The sequence below is a fragment of the Dendrobates tinctorius genome, unplaced genomic scaffold (genome assembly GCF_039654945.1).
Source record: "Dendrobates tinctorius isolate UK_male_01 unplaced genomic scaffold, ASM3965494v1 ptg000126l, whole genome shotgun sequence".
Taxonomy (NCBI): Eukaryota; Metazoa; Chordata; class Amphibia; order Anura; family Dendrobatidae; genus Dendrobates; species Dendrobates tinctorius.
The window spans coordinates 18,966,769-18,987,567 of record NW_027361794.1 but is presented as its reverse complement, the minus strand read 5'-3'; the positions used below and the strand labels follow the sequence as shown (position 1 = coordinate 18,987,567).

At 47.1% G+C, this 20,799-nt stretch overlaps 1 long non-coding RNA gene across 1 annotated transcript in view; it reads right to left on the bottom strand.

The window, feature by feature from the left end:
• LOC141047084 (uncharacterized) overlaps window positions 1-20,799 on the bottom strand; it is a 75,922-nt gene that overhangs the window by 46,481 nt on the left and 8,642 nt on the right. The window lies entirely within an intron of this gene.

Below are 20,799 nucleotides of genomic sequence, written 5' to 3'. Positions count from 1 at the left end.
GATGGATTGTTCAAGAGCTTTGAACAGATAAAGGCCGATTTTTAACCTTCCAAATAGGGTAGTTGATCAGTATCTGCAAATACGTCATGTGTATAGTACACTATCTAGAATAAACGCCATACTGATTTATAGATATCTCACAATAGATACCATTCCTAAAGCTGTGGATACAAAAGGTCTAATATCCCTTATTTATAGGCAGTTACTGGCCCTACGTTTGATAGTTAAGACAAAATGGGAGGAGGATGTGGGTCCTTTATCTGTGGAGCAATGGGGGAAAATGCTGTATGTGACACCTAAACTTTACATGTCGGAGTCACAAAGAATGTTCCAAATTCCTCTCATCCATAGGATATATAAATCCCCAATGATGTTGTTCACCTGAGAACTCACACAGGGGAGAAGTCTTTTTCATCTTCAGAATGTGGGAAATGTTTTAACCAGAAATCGCATCTTAATATACATCAGAGAACTCACACAGGGGAGAAGTCTTTTTCATGTTCAGGGGCAGAGTCCGTACCTCTGGAGGGATCCCCCTCTGATGTCGTCCGGTCAGGAAGCCGAGGTCCGCGGGGAGAGGATGGCAGCGAGGCACGGTGGCGCGTGCCTGTCAGCCCAGCTCGGTGGGCGCTGTGAGCGGTGTCCTCCTCGTGAGACTCGCCGGTGGGAGGCTGGGCCGGGGGAGGCGTGGCCACCACGACGCTGGCGCCGACTGAGTGGCGACGGCTTCTGGGGTCGCAACGGAAGTGACGTCACACTCTGGGGGAGCGGGGTACTGGGCACTTCCGGGCGGGAGCGGTCCCAGAAGCGCGCACCGCTCCTCCATAAAAAGGGAGGCAAGGCAGGTGCCACTGGTCCCTGAGAGGCTGCACACAGGCTCCGGAGTTGTAGAGCCAGATCAGCAGCGGAGCGCAGATGGATCCTGAAGGCGAGATGCGCGCGCAGGAGGAAGAGCCACCGGGGTACCCAGAGGGCCGGGTGAGTGCCTTTGTAAGGCAGCACAATATATTAACTGCCCTATGTATGTCTTCTGTAGGGAAAGGCCACATCAAAGCAAAAGAACAAGGAATGTGCACTATGCAAAAAGGCCCTAGCTAAATCTTATGAGAAGCGACTTTGTCGCTCGTGCATTAAAAAAACAGTGGCCGAAGAGTCACCATCCCAGCTCCAGAGCATTAAAACTATGATCCGGGATCAAGTAAAGTCGACAGTAAAAGATGAATTAAAGGAGCAAACTACACGTGGCTCCGATATAACTCCTGCTTCAACCCCGCCCCCACCTCCTCCTCTCCCTCCCACAGAAATAACTACTGACATAGAGTCTGAGGAAGAACAAGGGGAGATAGGGCCCTCGGACCCGGACCTAGACTCCTCGGACGAGGAAAAGGGTCGTCCATATTTCCTATCTGAGGACATTGGGAAATTACTAAAGCTTGTAAGGTCCACAATGGGACTTGAAACACCAAAAGAGCCAAAGTCAATTCAAGATGCTATGTTTAGCAATCTTGAGGGGAAAAAACAAAGGGTTTTTCCCTTCCATGATAACCTGTTAAATTTGATTAAGAGGGAATGGAAGAAACCCAACAAAAAAATGTCCATACCGCAGGCGCTCAAACGTAAATACCCATTTGATTAGGAGGTATGCGATAAATGGGAAAAAGCTCCCAGACTAGATGCCGCCATTGCTAGTACATCCAGGGGAATAGCATTGCCATTTGAGAACATGGGCGCCTTAAAAGATCCCCTTGACAAGAAAGCAGACGCTTTTCTAAAATCTGCCTGGGAAGCATCGGCTTGGTCATTTAAGCCGGGGGTGGCCGCCACTTGTACAGCGCGTGCTATGGTCAAGTGGTTAGACGAATTAAGTGACCAAATTAAGAATAAATGCCCAAGGGAGACACTGCTGGAGGCAATACCTTCCCTACAGAAGGCAGCGGGATTCCTGGCTGACGCTGCAGTAGATTCCGTTCGAGGTGCCGCCCGTGCATGCACCCTTTCAAATTCTGGCTGCAGAGCACTTTGGTTAAAAAACTGGTCAGCAGACTTCCAGTCACAGGTTAAACTCTGCGCCGTCCCGTGTGAGGGTCAATACCTGTTTGGGAAAGCATTGGACGAAGTTTTAGAAAAAGCGTCAGATAAGAAAAAACGGTTTCCACCCCCCTTCCCTAGGCGTCGGTGGACTGAAGCTCGCTCGTCCTTTCGTGGAGCAGGGAACAGAGGGAGCCGAGGGCGGCCAGACGATAGAACCACGCGGGACAGACCCTGGAGGGGAAAAGAGAAAGGATTCCTCTTTAGTAAAACCACCCTGAGACCCGATACTAAGCAATGACGCCAGGGCAGTTGGGGGAAGGCTTCGGTTCTTTGCCCATCAATGGGTTGCATTGCCCGCCTCAAAGTGGGTAACCGACCTGTTAGCCGAGGGCCTACGACTAAGTTTTCTAAGCCTTCCACCTCAAAGAGTAAAAGTGACCCGGGTAGCTAAAAAGAATCAGGCCACGCTAGAAAAGGAGATTCAACTCCTCATGCAAAAGGAGGTACTAATAAAAGTACTGTGTCATCAAGTAGGGAAAGGATTTTACAGCACTCTGTTCCTCACGCCAAAACCAGATGGGTCACTAAGAACAGTCTTCAATCTCAAAGCCCTGAAACAATACATCAGAACAGAGAAATTCAAAATGGAGACCTTGGGGTCAGCAGTGAAGCTACTCGACCCGGGTTGCTACATGGCAGTAATAGATCTTACCGACGCCTATTACCATGTCCCAATATAAGATAATCCTTTAATCGGGGGGAACACCAACAATATCTAAGATTGAAACACAAACAAAAAAGCACAGAATGACAAATGTGCAAAAATACCTTGCAATAAGACATATAACAGTAATCAGCAAGTGCTGATAAAAGGTAATAACAAACACAGGGTATTTAATCGATACTTTTTTGCAAAAAAATGTATGCCAAGCTACTTCACCAACGTCAAGGTAACCCGTATTGAAGCAGTCCCTATCTAATGTATTTAAAACCTGAACATAAGAACAGTGTCTAAATGAGCAGGATTAAGACATGCGCTTTCTGGTATGGGCACGTGGTGCAAGACAGCTCCTTATGTGCATGTCACACAAGAGAGGGGTGGGGTCTCTCAAATCATGCATAAGCACGAAAAAAACTGGATTAAAAACACACATGTGACATGCACAATGTGAACAAGTCTGTTGGACCATGTTCACACCACCCTGACTGAAACACAAACAAAAAAGCAAAAAAACGTATCGACTAAATACCCTGTGTTTGTTATTACCTTTTATCAGCACTTGCTGACTACTGTCATATGTCTTATTGCAAGGTATTTTTGCACATTTGTCATTCTGTGCTTTTTGTGTTTCAGTCAGGGTGGTGTGAACATGGTCCAACAGACTTGTTCACATTGTGCATGTCACACGTGTGTTTTTAATCCAGTTTTTTTTGTGCTTATGCATGATTTGAGACCCCACCCCTCTCTTGCGTGACATGCACATAAGAAGCTGTCTTGCACCACGTGCCCATACCAGAAAGCGCCTGTCTTAATCCTGCTCATTTAGACACTGTTCATATGTTCAGGTTTTAAATACATTAGATAGGGACTGCTTCAATACGGGTTACTTTGACGTTGGTGAAGCAGCTTGGCATACATTTTTTTGCAAAAGACGTATCGACTAAATACCCTGTGTTTGTTATTACCTTTTATCAGCACTTGCTGATTACTGTTATATGTCTTATTGCAAGGTATTTTTGCACAGTTGTCATTCTGTGCTTTTTGTTTGTGTTTCAGTCAGGGTGGTGTGAACATGGTCCAACAGACTTGTTCACATTGTGCATGTCACATGTGTGTTTTTAATATCTTTTTTTTTTTTTTTTTTTAAACTGTTTATTTTATTATCTGAAAAAGCTTTTTTCTTTTGAAAACATAAACACGAAAGGTTACACTTTAAGAAAAAGAGAAAAGGAAAGAAAGTTTCCAACCTCTCTCTCCTTCCATCAAATACAACAAAACTTTTAGACAGGGGGTGAGACGTAGGGAAAGATAGGGAAGGGTATGAAAAAGAATTTGACACATTTTGCATACAGATCAGCACATCAAAATATATAAACGGCGTTCACTGGCGATTAAGTGCTACTATTCATAAAAAGGTCCCAAGGAGACCATATCCGTTGATATTTTCCCAACTGGTTATTAATACATGCAGTGAGGTATTCCAGTCGCCTTGTTTCCTGGATTCTCTGTTCTAGATCTTGAATGGTAGGGGGAGAGGTCTTCTTCCAGAGCGAGGATATAAGACACTTTGCCGAAGTCCAGATATGTAGGAGCAGCCTGGCCGAGTCCCTTGAGATATCCATAGGTGGAACATTAAGGAGATAATTGAATGGATCCAAAGCGACCTCAATCCCCAAAACTCTGTGGATCAACCCCCCCACCTCCCTCCAAAACGGAGCCAGGACATTACAGTCCCAAAAAATGTGGGTGAGAGAACCCTTGTCTAGCTTACATCTCCAGCATTGGTCTGATGAGTTGGGAAAGAGTCTATTCAAGACCTCAGGGGTATTGTACCAATGCATCAGTATTTTGTATTGGTTCTCTTTATGTGTGGTGCATATGGAAGTCTTTGCTGCCCTTTCCCAGATAGTCTGCCACATTGGTCTCGGAATCACTCTTCCCAGATATGTTTCCCATTTTGTCATGTACGAGTGCTGTATTTCCATATGCGACGAGAGTATGTCATATATTCGTGAGATTAATCCCTTAGTTGATGGACCCTGCCTGCAGAGGCCCTCAAATGGGGTAAGTTTGGAGAATGTAGTTGATCTGATCATTGATGTAGCTAAGTGACATATCTGGGCATAGGTGTAGAAAGCTTCTTTAGGAAGTCTAAATTTTTCTCGTAGGGCCGCAAAGGGGAGTATTGTGTTGGTGCAAGGGTCTATAATATCTACAAAACGAAAGAGTCTAGCCCGGATCCATGGGGTCGTCACACGACTATCTGAACTATTTTGTAAGGCTGTTGTGTATAAAAATGGCGTCAGTGGAGATTCGGTTGGTGCTAATGAGAAGGCCTTCCTGGCCGCCCGCCACACTCGTCTCGTGAGTACCATGGGACCCAAAAGACTCGCATCTGTGGCATTTGAGGAATTTCCATACAATAAGGTAGCTGGGTGAATAGGGGCCAACCATCTCTGCTCCACCTCTCTTCATCTATCCACTGAGGTCAAATTGGTCCAAGCAGGGATACGTCTCAGATGTGTGGCTAAGTAGTATTTCCATATATCAGGGAAAGCCAAGCCACCCAATTTTCTAGGAGATATCAACACCGCTTGAGCAATTCGGTGGCGTTTGTGAGCCCAGACTAAGTTATTTAACGTTTTTTGGATACGTCGGATCGCCAGTCTCGGGATTGGTATAGGTAATGTCTTCAGCAAATATAGTAATCTTGGAAGTATCGTCATTTTAACGGAGGCCATCCTCCCAAAGAATGATAAATTGAGCTTTTCCCACTTGGTCAGTGTCTTTTTTAGGTCTTCTAGAAAAGAGGGGAAGTTATGGGAGTATAGCTTTTTGTATGTGTCTGTTAAGTAAATCCCTAAATATTTTAAGTGGTCTTTTTTCCAGGTGTATGTAAATGCCGATTGTAGTGTTGCGATAGTCGATGGTTTTAGGTTAAGCGGCAAAGCCTCCGTTTTTGTATCATTAATTTTATAGCCTGACAGGTTGCCATATTCGTTTAGAATTGAGTGTAGGTTGGGCAGAGAGATCAGGGGATTCCGTAGTGTTAAAAGTATATCATCTGCAAAAAGTGATAACTTATACTCATGTCCCCCTACCTGAATTCCCTGAATATCCGGGCTCTCCCTGACCTGTGCAGCTAAGGGTTCTATACAAAGTACGAATAATAGGGGGGGCAGGGGACACCCCTGTCTAGAGCCATTATATATGGGGAAAGCAGATGATGACGCGTGGGTAAGCTTCACCGAGGCCTCAGGATTTGTATATAGGCCCCGAACGGCCTGCAGGAAAGGCCCCTCAATGCCGAACCTTTTAAGCGTGGCAAACAGGAATGGCCAACCCAGCCTATCGAAGGCCTTCTCCGCATCAAGACTGAGAAGCAAGCCCTGCTCTCCCCGGCGGTTTAATGCATCTATGAGGTCTATCGTTCGTCTGGTGTTATCCCCTCCTTGCCTATTCAAAACAAATCCCACTTGGTCCCCATGAATCAGCCGTGGAAGGAATATTGATAATCTGGTGGCCAGGATTTTTGCAAATATTTTTAAGTCTGTGTTTAGCAATGATATTGGGCGATAGCTTGCACAGTTCGAGGGGTCTTTTCCAGGTTTTGGAATCACTGTTATGTGGGATTTCAGCATCGAGGTAGGGATCGGGTTACCACTGAGGAATTAATTAAATAGAGTCTGCATGTGAGGGACAAGTGTATCTTGGAATACTTTATAATATAAATATGAAAAACCGTCTGGTCCTGGAGCGCTTCCATTTGGAAGTTCCTTGATTGCGGAATTCAATTCCTCCGTGGTAATAGGGGTGTTAAGTGTGTCAAGAGCTTCCGTGTCTAGTGTTGGGAGTGATCGAGCGGCGAGATACTCATCAATTAAATGGGCTCTTGTTTCTGGGTCTGCCGGAAGAGTTGAGGGAAGCGAGTACAACCCGGCGTAGTAGTCCCTGAAGGTATCCGTGTGTTTTTAATATCTAAGATTGGTAGTAGAGATTGCTCAAGTCCCCACTCATCTACAGTACCAGTGCCTACCCTTCGGGGTATCAGTGGCCCCTCGTATATTTACAAAAATCATTGGGGAAGTAGCGTCCTTTATAAGAAGGGAAAATATCCTGTTGGTACCCTATCTAGACGATTTCCTCGTCATAGCAAACGACAAGTAAAATTGCGAAAATGCAGTTACAAAGGTCCTGGAAATATTAACCAGGTTAGGCTGGATGATCAATCTAAAAAAAATAAAAATCCAAATTAACTCCAGTGCAGTCACAAGAATTCCTTGGAATTCAATTGGACTCATTAAAACAGCAGTGCATTCTTCCAGAAAGGAAAGTTGGGGCTATCCAACAAAAAATACAACGGATAGAATCCGGTCGAGCCATATCAGTAAAAGAGGCAATGTCACTCCTGGGCACGTTAACAGCAACAATCCCAGTGGTCCGGTGGGCACAAGCCCATACGAGAGAACTACAGTGGCAGATCCTATCCGAACAGAAGGGTCCCTCCAATTTAAATCGGGAGATCATTCTCTCACCTCAAGTGCAGGAGTCATTAAAATGGTGGCTGAGCACCGAAAGCTTATACAGATCAGTGCCCTGGACCACTCAAAACTCGGTGGTACTGACCACGGACGCAAGTCCGAGTGGTTGGGGGGCACACATAGAGAAAAGAACCCTACAGGGCCAGTGGGAACCCAGAATGAGGGATGCATCCTCAAATCTAAAAGAACTGGCAGCTGTGAGGCGAGCCCTACCCCTAGTAAAGCGAGAAGTGCAAGGGAGACATGTCACCATATTATCTGACAACAACACGGTCATAGCATACATTAACAGACAAGGGGGTACAAGGTCGGCAACCCTTATGGCAGAGGCCAGGGAATTATTCGCATGGGCGGAAAACAATCTTATGTCCTTATCGGGTACATATTTAAAGGGGGCAGACAATTATCTGGCCGATTATTTAAGCTGTCATGTACTACACCAGGGAGAATGGTCCCTAAGTCAAAAAATATTTGGGGAAATCTGCGCTGCCTGGGGCACCCCAAAAGTAGACCTGTTTGCTACCAGGGAAAATCGAAAAGTGGACAGGTTCTACTCCCTAAATCCAAGAGAGCAACCAGACAGGGTGGATTCGCTACTACACCGGTGGAAATTTCGTCTGGCCTATGTGTTCCCCCCGTTTCCATTGATTCCAGTAGTCTTGAAAAAGATCCGACAGGACAAAGCTCGAATAATCCTGGTTGCGCCCTTCTGGCCGAAAAGGGCATGGTTCACATGGCTCAGATGCATGTCTATCTCGGACCCATGGATCCTCCCAGATACCCCGAATCTGCTATACCAGGGCCCAGTAGAACACCCCAGGGTTCACAGGCTGCACCTCACTGCGTGGAACTTGAGGGGACTCCTAGCAAAAGGGTTCTCAGTCCCATTAGTAACCACCCTGCTCGCTAGCAGAAAGGAGGTAACTTCACGTAAATTCCAAAAAATTTGGGAAAAATTCTTGCAGTTCACAGGCAGACAAAGGATTGGGACAGCCCAGAAAATACCAATAAAAGAGATCCTAGAGTTCCTCCAGAAAGGACTGGAAAAAGGACTGTCCACAAGCACCCTAAAAGTGCAGGTATCGGTCCTGGGTGCGTTGTTTGATCAAAAACTGGCTGATCACCCATGGATCTATAGATTCATTCGGGCCTCCTTTACATCCAGGCCCACAAAATTAACAACTAAAGTAGCTCCCTGGGATCTAAATTTGGTATTAAGGGCACTGACAGCATCTCCATTTGAGCCTATTGCTTCCATCTCAATAAAGGCGCTAACGCTAAAAACAGTACTCCTGGTGGCCCTAACCTCAGCTCGTCGTGTCTGCGAGCTGCAGGCAATATCTGTAAATCCACCATATACCACCTTTTTGGATGATAGAGTGATCATAAAAACTGATCCGGCCTTCCTACCGAAGGTAAATTCCAAATTCCACAGGGAGCAGGAGATAATGTTGCCCTCGTTTTGTCCAAACCCCAAATCCCAGGGAGAGAAAACTTTCCATTGCCTAGATGTCAGACATTGCCGGCTTCAATATATAGAAGCCTCAAAATCATGGCGACAGACTTCAGCCCTTTTTGTGTCCTTTCAGGGGACAAACAGGGGTAAGAAAGCTTCAAAATCAACAATTGCACGATGGCTACTATGGGTATTGCACTGGCTTATTCTTCTTTAGATCAGACTCCCCCACTGGGTGTAACGGCTCACTCTACGAGAGCCATAGCCACGTCTTGGCCTGAAAGGCCAAATGCTTCGGTTGAGCAGATCTGTAAAGCAGCAGTATGGTCCTCACCATCCACTTTCTTCCGACACTATAGACTAGACCTAGGGCCCTCAAATCTGGCCTTTGGGAGAAAAGTGTTGTCTGCTGTTGTCCCACCCTAGGAGTCTATTCTATCTTTCCTCTCATGTCTGCGGTGCTGTCATGGGGAAGGGAAAAAATGATAATTACTTACCGGTAATTTTGATTTTCCAGAGCCATGACAGCACCGCATTGTTCCTGCCCTACCTTGGTGATGGTTGTGTGGTGCACCAGAAAATTTAAAGTTGTATCTGGATATGTAAATCTATGTGGAAAAATATAAAAAAAAAAATATATATATAATAAAGGAAAAAGAAGGTGAATATTAGTGACATTGTTATATAACATGTATGTAAACTAATAAGGCGGTTACCTTTGCATACTCTGAAACAAACTGAGGAAAAGAGGTGCCGCCCCCTTCTTATGTCTCTGCTACAGGTTTCCTGTTTCCTGGGGGCGGATACCATCTCTCATGTCTGCGGTGCTGTCATGGCTCTTGAAAATCAAATTACCGGTAAGTAATTATCATTTTTCCTGTTCTCAATGTGGGAAAGTTTTAACTAGAAATTACATTTTGTTAAGCATCTGCAAATTCACAAGGGGAAGATGCCTTTTCCCTGTTCAGAATCTGGGAAATATTTTAACCAGAAAGCGTATTTTGATAGACATCGGAGAAATCACACAGGGGAGAAGCCTTCTTTATATTCCTAATGTGAGAAATGTTTTACTTTGAAAGACACACCTTTATCAAGAAAAAAAATCTTGCTAATAAGTGTCTAATAGACTGGAGCCGGCTTCCTGTGACACAGGAGAACAAGAAGACAATGTCCATCCTGATCACTGAGAGAACTTCTCTCCTCCAGCCCCACACTTATCTACATTAACTGATTGGTGCAGAATAGAAGAGGAAGGTTGCGGGACCAGCACATCCTGAGGGAGCAGCAGAAGAACCTTCTACCTGACTAGGTCAAGGACCTGGACCTTTCAGATCATAGAACACTGTTTTACATATTTTCAAAAGTTGTCAGGTTCAGTTATGAAATGAGCCATTTCTTAATGATTTAGACCTCCTGACTTCAAATCTAACAATGAAAATGTTTAATTGTCTCTTGTTTCTTTGACATGAAAGAGTTTTCCTTTTACTGCTACATATATTAAATGCATAAAAGTTTCAGTACTTTGAAACATTATTATTTTTGCAAATATAATGATGCAGAGTATTTCGTTATGCCAATTTTTAACATTTATTTAGAGGAATTTTAGCAACAATTCAAATAACTTAAACTTGTCTAAACTCTATTGTGAATTAAAAACAGTTAAGAAATTGCACTACAACATTTGTTCCTCACATTCAGTGACCATTGTTTTTTGTTTGTCTCTTGTACTCCTGCATCAGATCATCTCTTAGGGTATGTGCACACGTTGTGGATTCGTGGGCAGATTTGGCCCTGCGGATCCGCAGCAGTTTTCCATGCGGCACCATGTTATCCTGTGCAAAACAAAAACCGCTGTGCACATGCTGCGGAAAAAAAACGGGCGGAAATGCAGCGGTTTATTTTCTGCAGCATGTCAATTCTTTGGGCGGATTCTGCAGTGTTTTTACACCTATGCCATTATCGGAATCCGCAGGTGTAAAAAAGCAGGCGAAATCCGCATTAAATCCGCTAGAAATCCACAGGTAAAATGCAGGCATTCTGACCTGCAGATTCTGCAGACTCCGCACGGAAAGATCCGCACACAAATCCGCAACGTGTGCACATACCCTTACAATTGTCCAACAGTAATCTGTAAGCATTGATGGATTCCATTTTCCTTGATATCTTTTCTCCATAGCCGCAATATCTTGGAGAAATCTCTCACCGTTCTCGTTGCTCACTGCTCCGCAGTTTGGTGGGAAGAAGCTTAGATGCTACTATTTGTACATTTATATACTATATATATATATATATATATATATATATATATATATATAGGGAAAGACACATATTCTATCTGTGCTGTCCTGCAGCCGAGGTGACATCTATCAGGGCAGAGCATGATACTGACTACTCATGTCAGTCCCTCTATCTGAGGCACAGTGAGATGTATGGCAGCTGATTTGCATTGACAGAGACACCTTCTGAGCTGTTTAAAAGTTCAAGTAGCCGCCACAAATCTACTGTGCCTCAGATACAAGACCGCAAACACAAAAAATAAACCATCCAGGACTTGTAAGGAGGTGATCAGCGTCCCGCCCCCTCCTCACCGCACAGACACCTCAGGGCCCCTGAGTTCTTACAGCACCATCTTGTCTTGCTCTGAAGAAGCTGGTGCTGCCTGGTGACATCTCTCCTGCAGACACAGTGAAATGTTGGCGTGTCTGCAGTTTGCTAGAGGCAGCTTAAAGGTATAGTCTCCCTGCACTGCAGTGAAGCTTAACTACATCAGTGAGCTGCGCACGCTGACATGGTAAACAGTGGCAGAAGCTCTGGGTGTGGGTGGGCCTCCCTCAGAGCAAGGGACCTGGGCAACTGCACCCTCTGCCCCCCTGGTAGCTATGCTACTGCTCCTATCCGTACACAAGCAACTCTGCTCCATATATATTGTACACACACGGCTCAGCACTGTACACCCCGTACACATGCAGCTCCACTCTGTGCACCCCGTACACACACGGCTCCGCTCCGTACACCTCGTATACACACGGCTCTGCTCCGTACACCTTATACACACACGGCTCCGCTCCGTACACCTCGTACACACACGGCTCTGCTCCGTACACACGCGGCTCCTCTCCGTACACCTCGTACACACACGGCTCTGCTCCGTACACACACGGCTCCGCTCCGTACACCTCGTACACACACGGCTCCGCTCCGTACACCTCGTACACACACGGCTCCGCTCCGTACATCTCGTACACACGCGGCTCCACTCCGAACACCTCGTACACACACGGCTCCGCTCCGTACACCTCGTACACACACGGCTCTGCTCCGTTCACCTCGTTCACACACGGCTGCGCTCCGTACACCTCGTACACATGCGGCTCTACTACGTACACCTAGTACACACTGTTCCGCTCCGTACATTTCATACACACACGGCTCTGCTATATCCACACTGTAAGGGTAAGTGCACACACTGCGGATTGTGCTGCGGATTTTTCCATGTGGATTAGCCTGCGGTTTTGCCCTGCGGTTTGACACCTGTACAATGAAGCAGCTTTAAAACCGCTGTGGTTTCCGCACAAAGAATTGACATGCTGCGGAATTGAAACCGCGGAAAAATCCGCAGCATATGCACAGCGGTTTTTGTTTTTCAATGATTTTAATGGTACTGTACAATGCAGCAGAAACTGCTGCGGATCCGCAGGGCCAAAACCGCTGCGAATCTGCAGCAGAATCCGCAGCATGTGCACACACCCTCAATCCCTCTTGCACCCCCCATCCACCCCCCACCCCCCCCCCCCCGCACATAAACTTCCCCTCATCAAGCATCCTTAAGAACACACCTTCTCATTCAAAGAGTTTTCTTGATTTTCATGACTATGAAAATTGTAGATTCTCTCTGAAGGCATCAGAACTGTGAATTAACACATGTGGAATTATATCATTAACAAAAAAGTGTGAAACAACTGAAAATATGTCTTATAGTCTAGGTTCTTCAAAGTAGCCACCTTTTGCTTTGATTACTGCTTTGCACACTGTTGGCATTCTCTTGATGAGCTTCAAGAGGTAGTCTTGAAAACTCTTTGAATGAGAAGGTGTGTCCAAACTTTTGGCCTGTACTGTATATATATATTTGCCTAAAATATAAAGGAAATGTGTCATCTTTAACTTTAGACCTTTTAGACATCTCTTAATCTTTAACTTTCTTAACTGTTCACATTAACAGCAAAAAACATCTTTTACAATTTGGATAATATTCAGTTTAGTACTTAGCAGCACATCCGCACTTTTATTATTTACATTTTTGCACAGTAATATTGCATGCACTAGTCCCTTACTTTCATTTTTCTTAAGTGTTTATCCACAGTTTAACACTTTACAGCTCACCGCTAATATTCACACACATTAATAGGTTGCTCATAGAGGAAACACTTTCTTCACCACTCCACCCTCTATAGGTATAATGCTTCCTTTTTCATGTTTATCTCCATACATACAGTGGGTACAGAAAGTATTCAGACCCTTTGCTCAGTATTGAGTAGAGGCATCCTTTTGAGCTAGTACAGCCATGAGTCTTCTTGGGAATGATGCAAAAAGTTTTTCACACCTGGATTTGGGGATCCTCTGCCATTCTTCCTTGCAGATCCTCGCCAGTTCCGTCAGCTAGGAAGGTGAACTTTGGTGGACAGACATTTTCAGGTCCTCCAGAGATGCTCAATTGGGTTTAAGTCAGGGCTCTGTCTGGGCCAGTGAAGAATGGTCACAGAGTTGTTCTGAATTCACTCCTTTCTTATTTTAGCTGTGTGCTTAGGGTAATTGTCTTGTTGGAAGGTGAACCTTTGACCAATTCCGAGGTCCAAAGCACTCTGGAAGAGGTTTTCATCCAGGCTATCTCTGTACTTGGCCGTATTCATGTTTACTTCAATGTCAACCTGTCATCCAGTCCCTGCAGCTGAAAAACACCCCCATAGCATGATGCTGCCACCACCATGTTTCACTGTTAGGATTGTATTGGGCAGGTGATGAGCAGTGCCTGTTTTTTTCCACAGGTACCGCTTAGAATTATCACCAAAAAAGTGTATCTTCGTCTCATCAGACCAGATAATCTTATTTCTCATAGTCTCGGAGTCCTTCATGTTTTTTTAGCAAAATCTATGCGGGCTTTCATATGTCTTTCACTGAGGAGGGGATTCTGTCAGGCCACTCTGCCATAAAGGCCCGACTGGTGGAGGGCTGCAGTAATATTTGACTTTGTGTAACTTCCTCCCATCTCCCTACTGCATCTGTGGAGCTCAGCCACAGTGGTCTTGGGGTTCTTCTACCTCTCTCACCAAGGCTCTGCTCCAACGATTGCTCAGTTTGGCTGGACGGCCAGGTCTAGGAAGATTTCTGGTGGTTCCAAACTTCTTCCATTTAAGGATTATGGAGGCAAGGAACCTTGAGTACTGCAGAAATTCTTTTGTAACCTTGGCCAGATCTGTGACTCAACACAATTCTGTCTCTGAGCTCCTTGGCAAGTTCCTTTGACCTCATGATTCTCATTTGGTCTGACATGCACTGTGAGGTCTTATATAGACAGGTGTGTGCCTTTGCAAATCAAGTCCTATCAGTTTAATTAAATACAGCTGGACTCCAATGAAGGTGAAGAACCATTTCAAGGAGGATCACAAGGAAATGGTCAGCATGTGACTTAAATCTGAGTGTCTGAGCAGAGGGTCTGAATACTTATGACCATGTGATATTTCAGTTTTTCTTTTGTAATAAATTTGCAAAATTTCTACATTTCTGTTTTTTTTCAGTCAAAATGATCTGCAGATTGTACATTAATGAGAATAAAATGAACTTTTTTGAATTTTCTAAATGGTTGCAATGAAACAAAGAGTGAAAAATGTAAAGGGGTCTGAATACTTTCCGTACCCACTGTATTCAGTCCAGCACTCATTATTCATTCTCTTGGCCTTTCTCTTTACTGACGGCACATTATATATCCAGGCTTGGGATAATAGAGCTCACGCTTCTTTGGACCACGCCTCTTGACCTGCTTGTCCTCGGCTATCGGACCCCGCTGGCACGCAGCACGGTCGTTACCATGATCTCGATACTGGACACTTTCACAGCTCAGAACCATCTACCTTCACAGCTGAAATAGTTGTTGTTCTATCTTTTCATTATACGTAGCAGTTCCCAAGTTGCCTGCCACTTGGAATTATTCATCCATTCTTGGCGAATACAATTTCTTGTTCTCCATCCTATGCTACAGATCGTTGACAGCGTATTGTGTAACACTTTTTACGCAAGTTAATCAGCTCTTCTGCTCTCCTTACCACAGGATTACATGATCTCACTGGAGTTAAAGGGAACCTGTCACCAGGTTTGGCCGTTATCAGATATGGCCACCGCCTTTCAGGGCTTATCTACAGCATTCTATAATACTGTAGATAAGCCCCCAATCCGACCAGAAAGATAAGATAAATACGTTTTATTATACTTATCCGGGGGCAGTCTGGTCCGATGGGTGTCGCAGGTCCAGGTTAGGCGCCTCCCATCTTCTCATAATTGCCGCCCTCCTGCTTGCTTCATGGCTCCCGACATCACGCTCATGGACAGGCGTACATATCTGCCTGTACTCAGGCCCGTGTCTATACTCTGTGTGCTCTACCCTGCGCGTCCGTACTCCTTTACCCTACTCTGCATGTCTGTATTCCTGTATCCTGCTCTACTTCTCTGTACCCTGTGCACTACTCTGCACATCCATACTCCTGTACTCCGTTCTGTATGTCTGTCTCTAGTGCTCTGGTGTTCGTCAGTCCTCTACGTTTCCCTTCTATTCCATGTGTCTCCCGCTATCTGAGCCGCCCCTCTTGGTATCAGCTAACGTGGTATTTGTCACACCGCCAGTCACGCCGCTCTCACCTGGGGACGGGACCCCACGCCCGGTGTCACCACGTCTGGCGCTGCGGCCGCTCCGGGGTTCCCATCGGGTCCGCACACGCGCCTCTCGTACTTAGTTCCATGGGTGCACAACGTTGCTAGTGTGCATCTGTCTCTGCTCTCTGTCATACTCCTTTGCACACGCTCAGCTCCTACCTTCTCCTTGTCGTGCTTCTCAGCACACCCACTCTCTAACCTTGCACTCAGGCGTGCCCTCTGCGCACGCTTTGTCTAACGCTGTACTCAGACGTGCTCCTTCGCACGCGCCCTGCTTTGCTCGCACCCGGGCGTGCTTGTCTGTGCACGCCATACGTGCTCTCGTGTACCCACCTTGCACTATCCTGTATCTAGCGTACTCCCGTGTGCATGCTTTGTATTGTCCTGTACTCTCCGTGCTTGCATACACTCACCCTGTATTGTCCTATACCCTGCGTGTCCCTGTTTCCACGCTATGCACACTCTTGTACTCTGCACATTCCCTGTTGCTATACACATCACTCGTGTCTCCTGTGAGCTGGCCACCTGGTTCCAGCTGTCGTGGTAGCTCACCCCCTTAGGCTTGCCCCTGACACTCCCTGTATAGGGAGTGGTTCTCACTAGGTCAGCTCGCCCTAGGTGGGTTGGTGTCACAACCCAGAAGGTCCACTCCAGGAGTCGTCACAGAATTAGAGATCCCTCGGCCTGTCCCTGATGATCCCTGTATACGGGTCAGTCTTCACTAGGTCAGCGAGCCCTGGGGCTATCTGTTCCACAGTCCAGAGAGTCCACTCTTATTGCTCGCCTCCCTGAGGCGTTACAGAATAACCAGGCCATGGACCCCGCTGGCACCACGTTTTCCGTGGCTTCCGTACAGGTAACAGCCCATGGCTTTGGCTCTGTGTCCTTGCCACATTTCCCGCCTCATCCTTGCAAGCCACCTAAGTTTTCTGGGGATCCCAATCTGTGCAGGGGTTTTTTGACTCAGTGCAGCATCCATTTTGAACTCCTGCCCCTGTGGTATCCCACCGACCGGGCAAAGGTGGCTTTCATTTTATCTCTTCCAGAGGGAGAGGCCTTGGCTTGGGTGAATCCCCTGTGGGAGCATGATGACCCCATTGTCTCCCAGTTGGCAGCTTTTTTGGAGACTTTTCGCAGGGTCCTCGATGAACCGGGACGGCTGGCCTCCATGACTGGGTCCCTTTTCAACCTTCGCCAAGGTTCCCTGTCAGTAGCTCAGTGCACCATTCGCTTCCGCATCCTAGCCTCCGAGTTGGGATGGATGTTGTGAGTTCATTTTTCCCTTCACCATTGAGGTCTGATGAACTCCCTCCTCTGGTGAAGGAAGGTAGTGAGGCTGATTACCAAACACCTGGGCAGCTAGATGATGACTGGGTGGCTGGAATTGAGGACTGGATATAAGGCAGCCGACGCCCTTCTGCCCTGCTCGTGATCCTGCTGGATTCTTGGAGACCAGTCTGATTCCTGCGTCTCAAAGCTAAGTTTTTCTGCTCTGCTTTGTACTCTTCAGTTTTGTTTTTGTTTTGCCTTGTTTATTGGGAGTTCTGCCATCCCCGGCCGGGGGTGAGCTGAATTCCATTTTTGTCTCTGATCTGTTGATCTTTTGCTCTGTCTTCAGAATATACCTGAGTGCTGATATAGTCTTTTGAAGCCTAGCGACTTCAGGGCCTGTTTTTCCTATCAGTCGGTTGGCTCATTTTGGATAGGGTTTTTGCGGATGGCAGACGGCAGCTTTCCTATCCTGTCCTATTTAGTTAGCTTGGGCCCCATCATTTGCTCAACCTATCTTTCGATCTGTGTTAGTGTTTTCATCTTGCTTCACCGTCATTATATGTTGGGGGCTGCCTATTGCTTTGGGGTCTGCTCTGGGGCAGTTTAGTTTATCCCCTTTCTGTCTTTAGGCTGTGTAGTTCTCCGGCTGTGATCGAGGGGTCTAGGGCACCGTAGGAACCCCCCACAGCTACTGCTAGTTGTTGTGGATAGGTTCAGGGGTCTGCAATACGATAGCTGCCAACCTCTCTGGTTTTTCTGGACTTAGCTAGTATTTTGTTTTTTCCTCCTTCAGTGACGCATCATAACAGATGGAATAATGAGGCTCTGGTTGGTGCTTTCTGGCATGGGCTGTCAGGCCGGATTAAGGATGAGCTCGCGGGGCGAGATACTTCAACCTCCTTGGAGGATCTAATCTCCCTGGCCACATGCATAGATTTGTATTTCCAAGAACGATCCTGCAAGGCTTCCAGAGAGGCTGGTTTACTTCTTCCTCTAGGACAGGTAGGGAAGGCCTTCTTTAGGAGTTCCTGATTCCTCATCTCCCTTGACTTTTTAAGTTTTGAGATACCTGGAGCAGTGACGTTACTCCGAGGTGGCCTGTGTGGATTTGGGTGCGGCAGGCAACTTTATTAGTCTCAAGACTGTCAGGAGGCTTCAGATTCTTGTTGCTTCCCTGGACAGACCACGTTTGATTGCATCGGTGGTTGGAAGACCTTTGCCAGAGCTCGTCACCATGGTGACCGAAGAAATAGTACTACAGAATGGGGCCCTTCATTAGGAGAGCATTGCCTTGTACGTACTACCAAACCTCACATGCACTGTTGCTTGTGTTTCCTTGGCTCTGGTCCTATGAACCTATCCTTGATTGGTGCTCGGGTGATGTGCTACGTTGGGGGATCCTCCTGCCAGAAGCAGTGTATGCAGCCAATTCGTCCTGTTAATCTCCCACAGTCCACCTCTGCTCCCGCAGGTCTCCCTTCGGCTTATTGGGACTATGCGGACGTCTTCAATAAGAAGGAGGCTGAGGTCCTTCCTCCACACCGCTCGTATGATTGCCCGATCAAGCTTGTTCCAGGTTCCTCACCGCCCAGGAAAAGGATCTACCCTTTGTCTCTGGAGGAGACTCAGGCCATGTCGGAGTATATTCAGGAGAACTTTTCCAGAGGGTTCATCCGGACAGACACACACGCGTGGCTCCGCACCGTATGCCTAGTACACATGCAGCTCTGCTCCATACGATTTGTACACATGCGTGCTCCGCTCCGTACGTCTCGTACACACGTGGCTCTGCTACATCCACCCTGTAAACCCCTCCTGACCCCACACAGAAACTTCCCCTCATCCAGCACCATGACAACCAGCACAGCAGAGTCCTGCATACACTAAGGCCCTGATCATGTGACCCCTGACTCCTCCCCTCCTGTGACCTCATCACAGGTCCTGTGCGTACAGAGCAGCCATATATGTGGAGTGCGGCTCTGCAGGTGGAGGTCGGTGCTGGAGGCTCCATTATTCTCTATGTGGAGTGCGGCTCTGCGGGTGGAGGTCGGTGCTGGAGGCTCCATTATTCTGTATGTGGAGTGCGGCTCTGCAGGTGGAGGTCGGTGCTGGAGGCTCCATTATTCTCTATGTAGAGTACGGCTCTGCGGGTGGAGGTCGGTGCTGGAGGCTCCATTATTCTCTATGTAGAGTACGGCTCTGCGGGTGGAGGTCGGTGCTGGAGGCTCCATTATTCTCTATGTGGAGTGCGGCTCTGCGGGTGGAGGTCGGTGCCGGAGGCTCCATTATTCTCTATGTGGAGTGCGGCTCTGCGGGTGGAGGTCGGTGCCGGAGGCTCCATTATTCTCTATGTGGAGTGCGTCTCTGCGGGTGGAGGTCGGTGCTGGAGGCTCCATTATTCTCTATGTGGAGTGCGGCTCTGCGGGTGGAGGTCGGTGCTGGAGGCTCCATTATTCTCTATGTGGAGTGTGGCTCTGCGGGTGGAGGTAGGTGCTGGAGGCTCCATTATTCTCTATGTGGAGTGCGGCTCTGCGGGTGGAGGTAGGTGCTGGAGGCTCCATTATTCTCTATGTGGAGTGCGGCTCTGTGGGTGGAGGTCGGTGCCGGAGGCTCCATTATTCTCTATGTGGAGTGCGTCTCTGCGGGTGGAGGTCGGTGCTGGAGGCTCCATTATTCTCTATGTGGAGTGCGGCTCTGCGGGTGGAGGTCGGTGCCGGAGGCTCCATTATTCTCTATGTGGAGTGCGGCTCTGCGGGTGGAGGTCGGTGCTGGAGGCTCCATTATTCTCTATGTGGAGTGTGGCTCTGCGGGTGGAGGTCGGTGCTGGAGGCTCCATTATTCTCTATGTGGAGTGTGGCTGTGCGGGTGGAGGTAGGTGCTGGAGGCTCCATTATTCTCTATGTGGAGTGCGGCTCTGCGGGTGGAGGTAGGTGCTGGAGGCTCCATTATTCTCTATGTGGAGTGCGGCTCTGCGGGTGGAGGTCGGTGCCGGAGGCTCCATTATTCTCTATGTGGAGTGCGTCTCTGCGGGTGGAGGTCGGTGCTGGAGGCTCCATTATTCTCTATGTGCAGTGCGGCTCTGCGGGTGGAGGTCGGTGCTGGAGGCTCCATTATTCTCTATGTGGAGTGCGGCTCTGCGGGTGGAGGTCGGTGCTGGAGGCTCCATTATTCTCTATGTGGAGTGCGGCTCTGCGGGTGGAGGTATGTGGGGATTCTCCACATCTTTTTAGTCTCTTTAGCTTCATAGTATCAGCTCTAATCCAATGGTGAGAGAGCGATTTACCCTGAAGAGTCACAGATTGTGGGGTTGGTATAAAATGTTATATTTAGGGGTTTCTGTGTTGTCTCCTTATAAGAATCACAATGGTTTTGTTCCTTTTCCGCTGATTGATACAAACGACCCAACTATGAAACACGAGAACCAAGGAAACCTGTATTACTCTCATAGTACGGGGCCTCTTACTTGCCCCCATATACAGTATAATGTTCCCCCAGTATCGCCATCCTCCACACACAATATGTTTCCACCCAAACCAGGAGATAATCAGTTCTCACTTTTCCCCATACTTAATGCCATAGAGCCCCTTTCTTGGTTCCCACACACAGAATTATGTTCCACAGTATCTCCATCCCCAATTTTATTTATTTATTTTTGTGTTTTTCATGTAATATACGGAAGCCTACAGGGAAATGCTAAAATATACCACTGTACGTGGAGACATTGGCCTCATATATCTCCTGTCTTGTTGTTCTTACATAGAAGCTTTTATATAATCCTGGGGTCTAAGGGGTAAGGTTTCTCCTTGTGCAGAGTGACATACCAGCTCTGGCTCGTCAGGGTGAGGAGGCTTATTCGC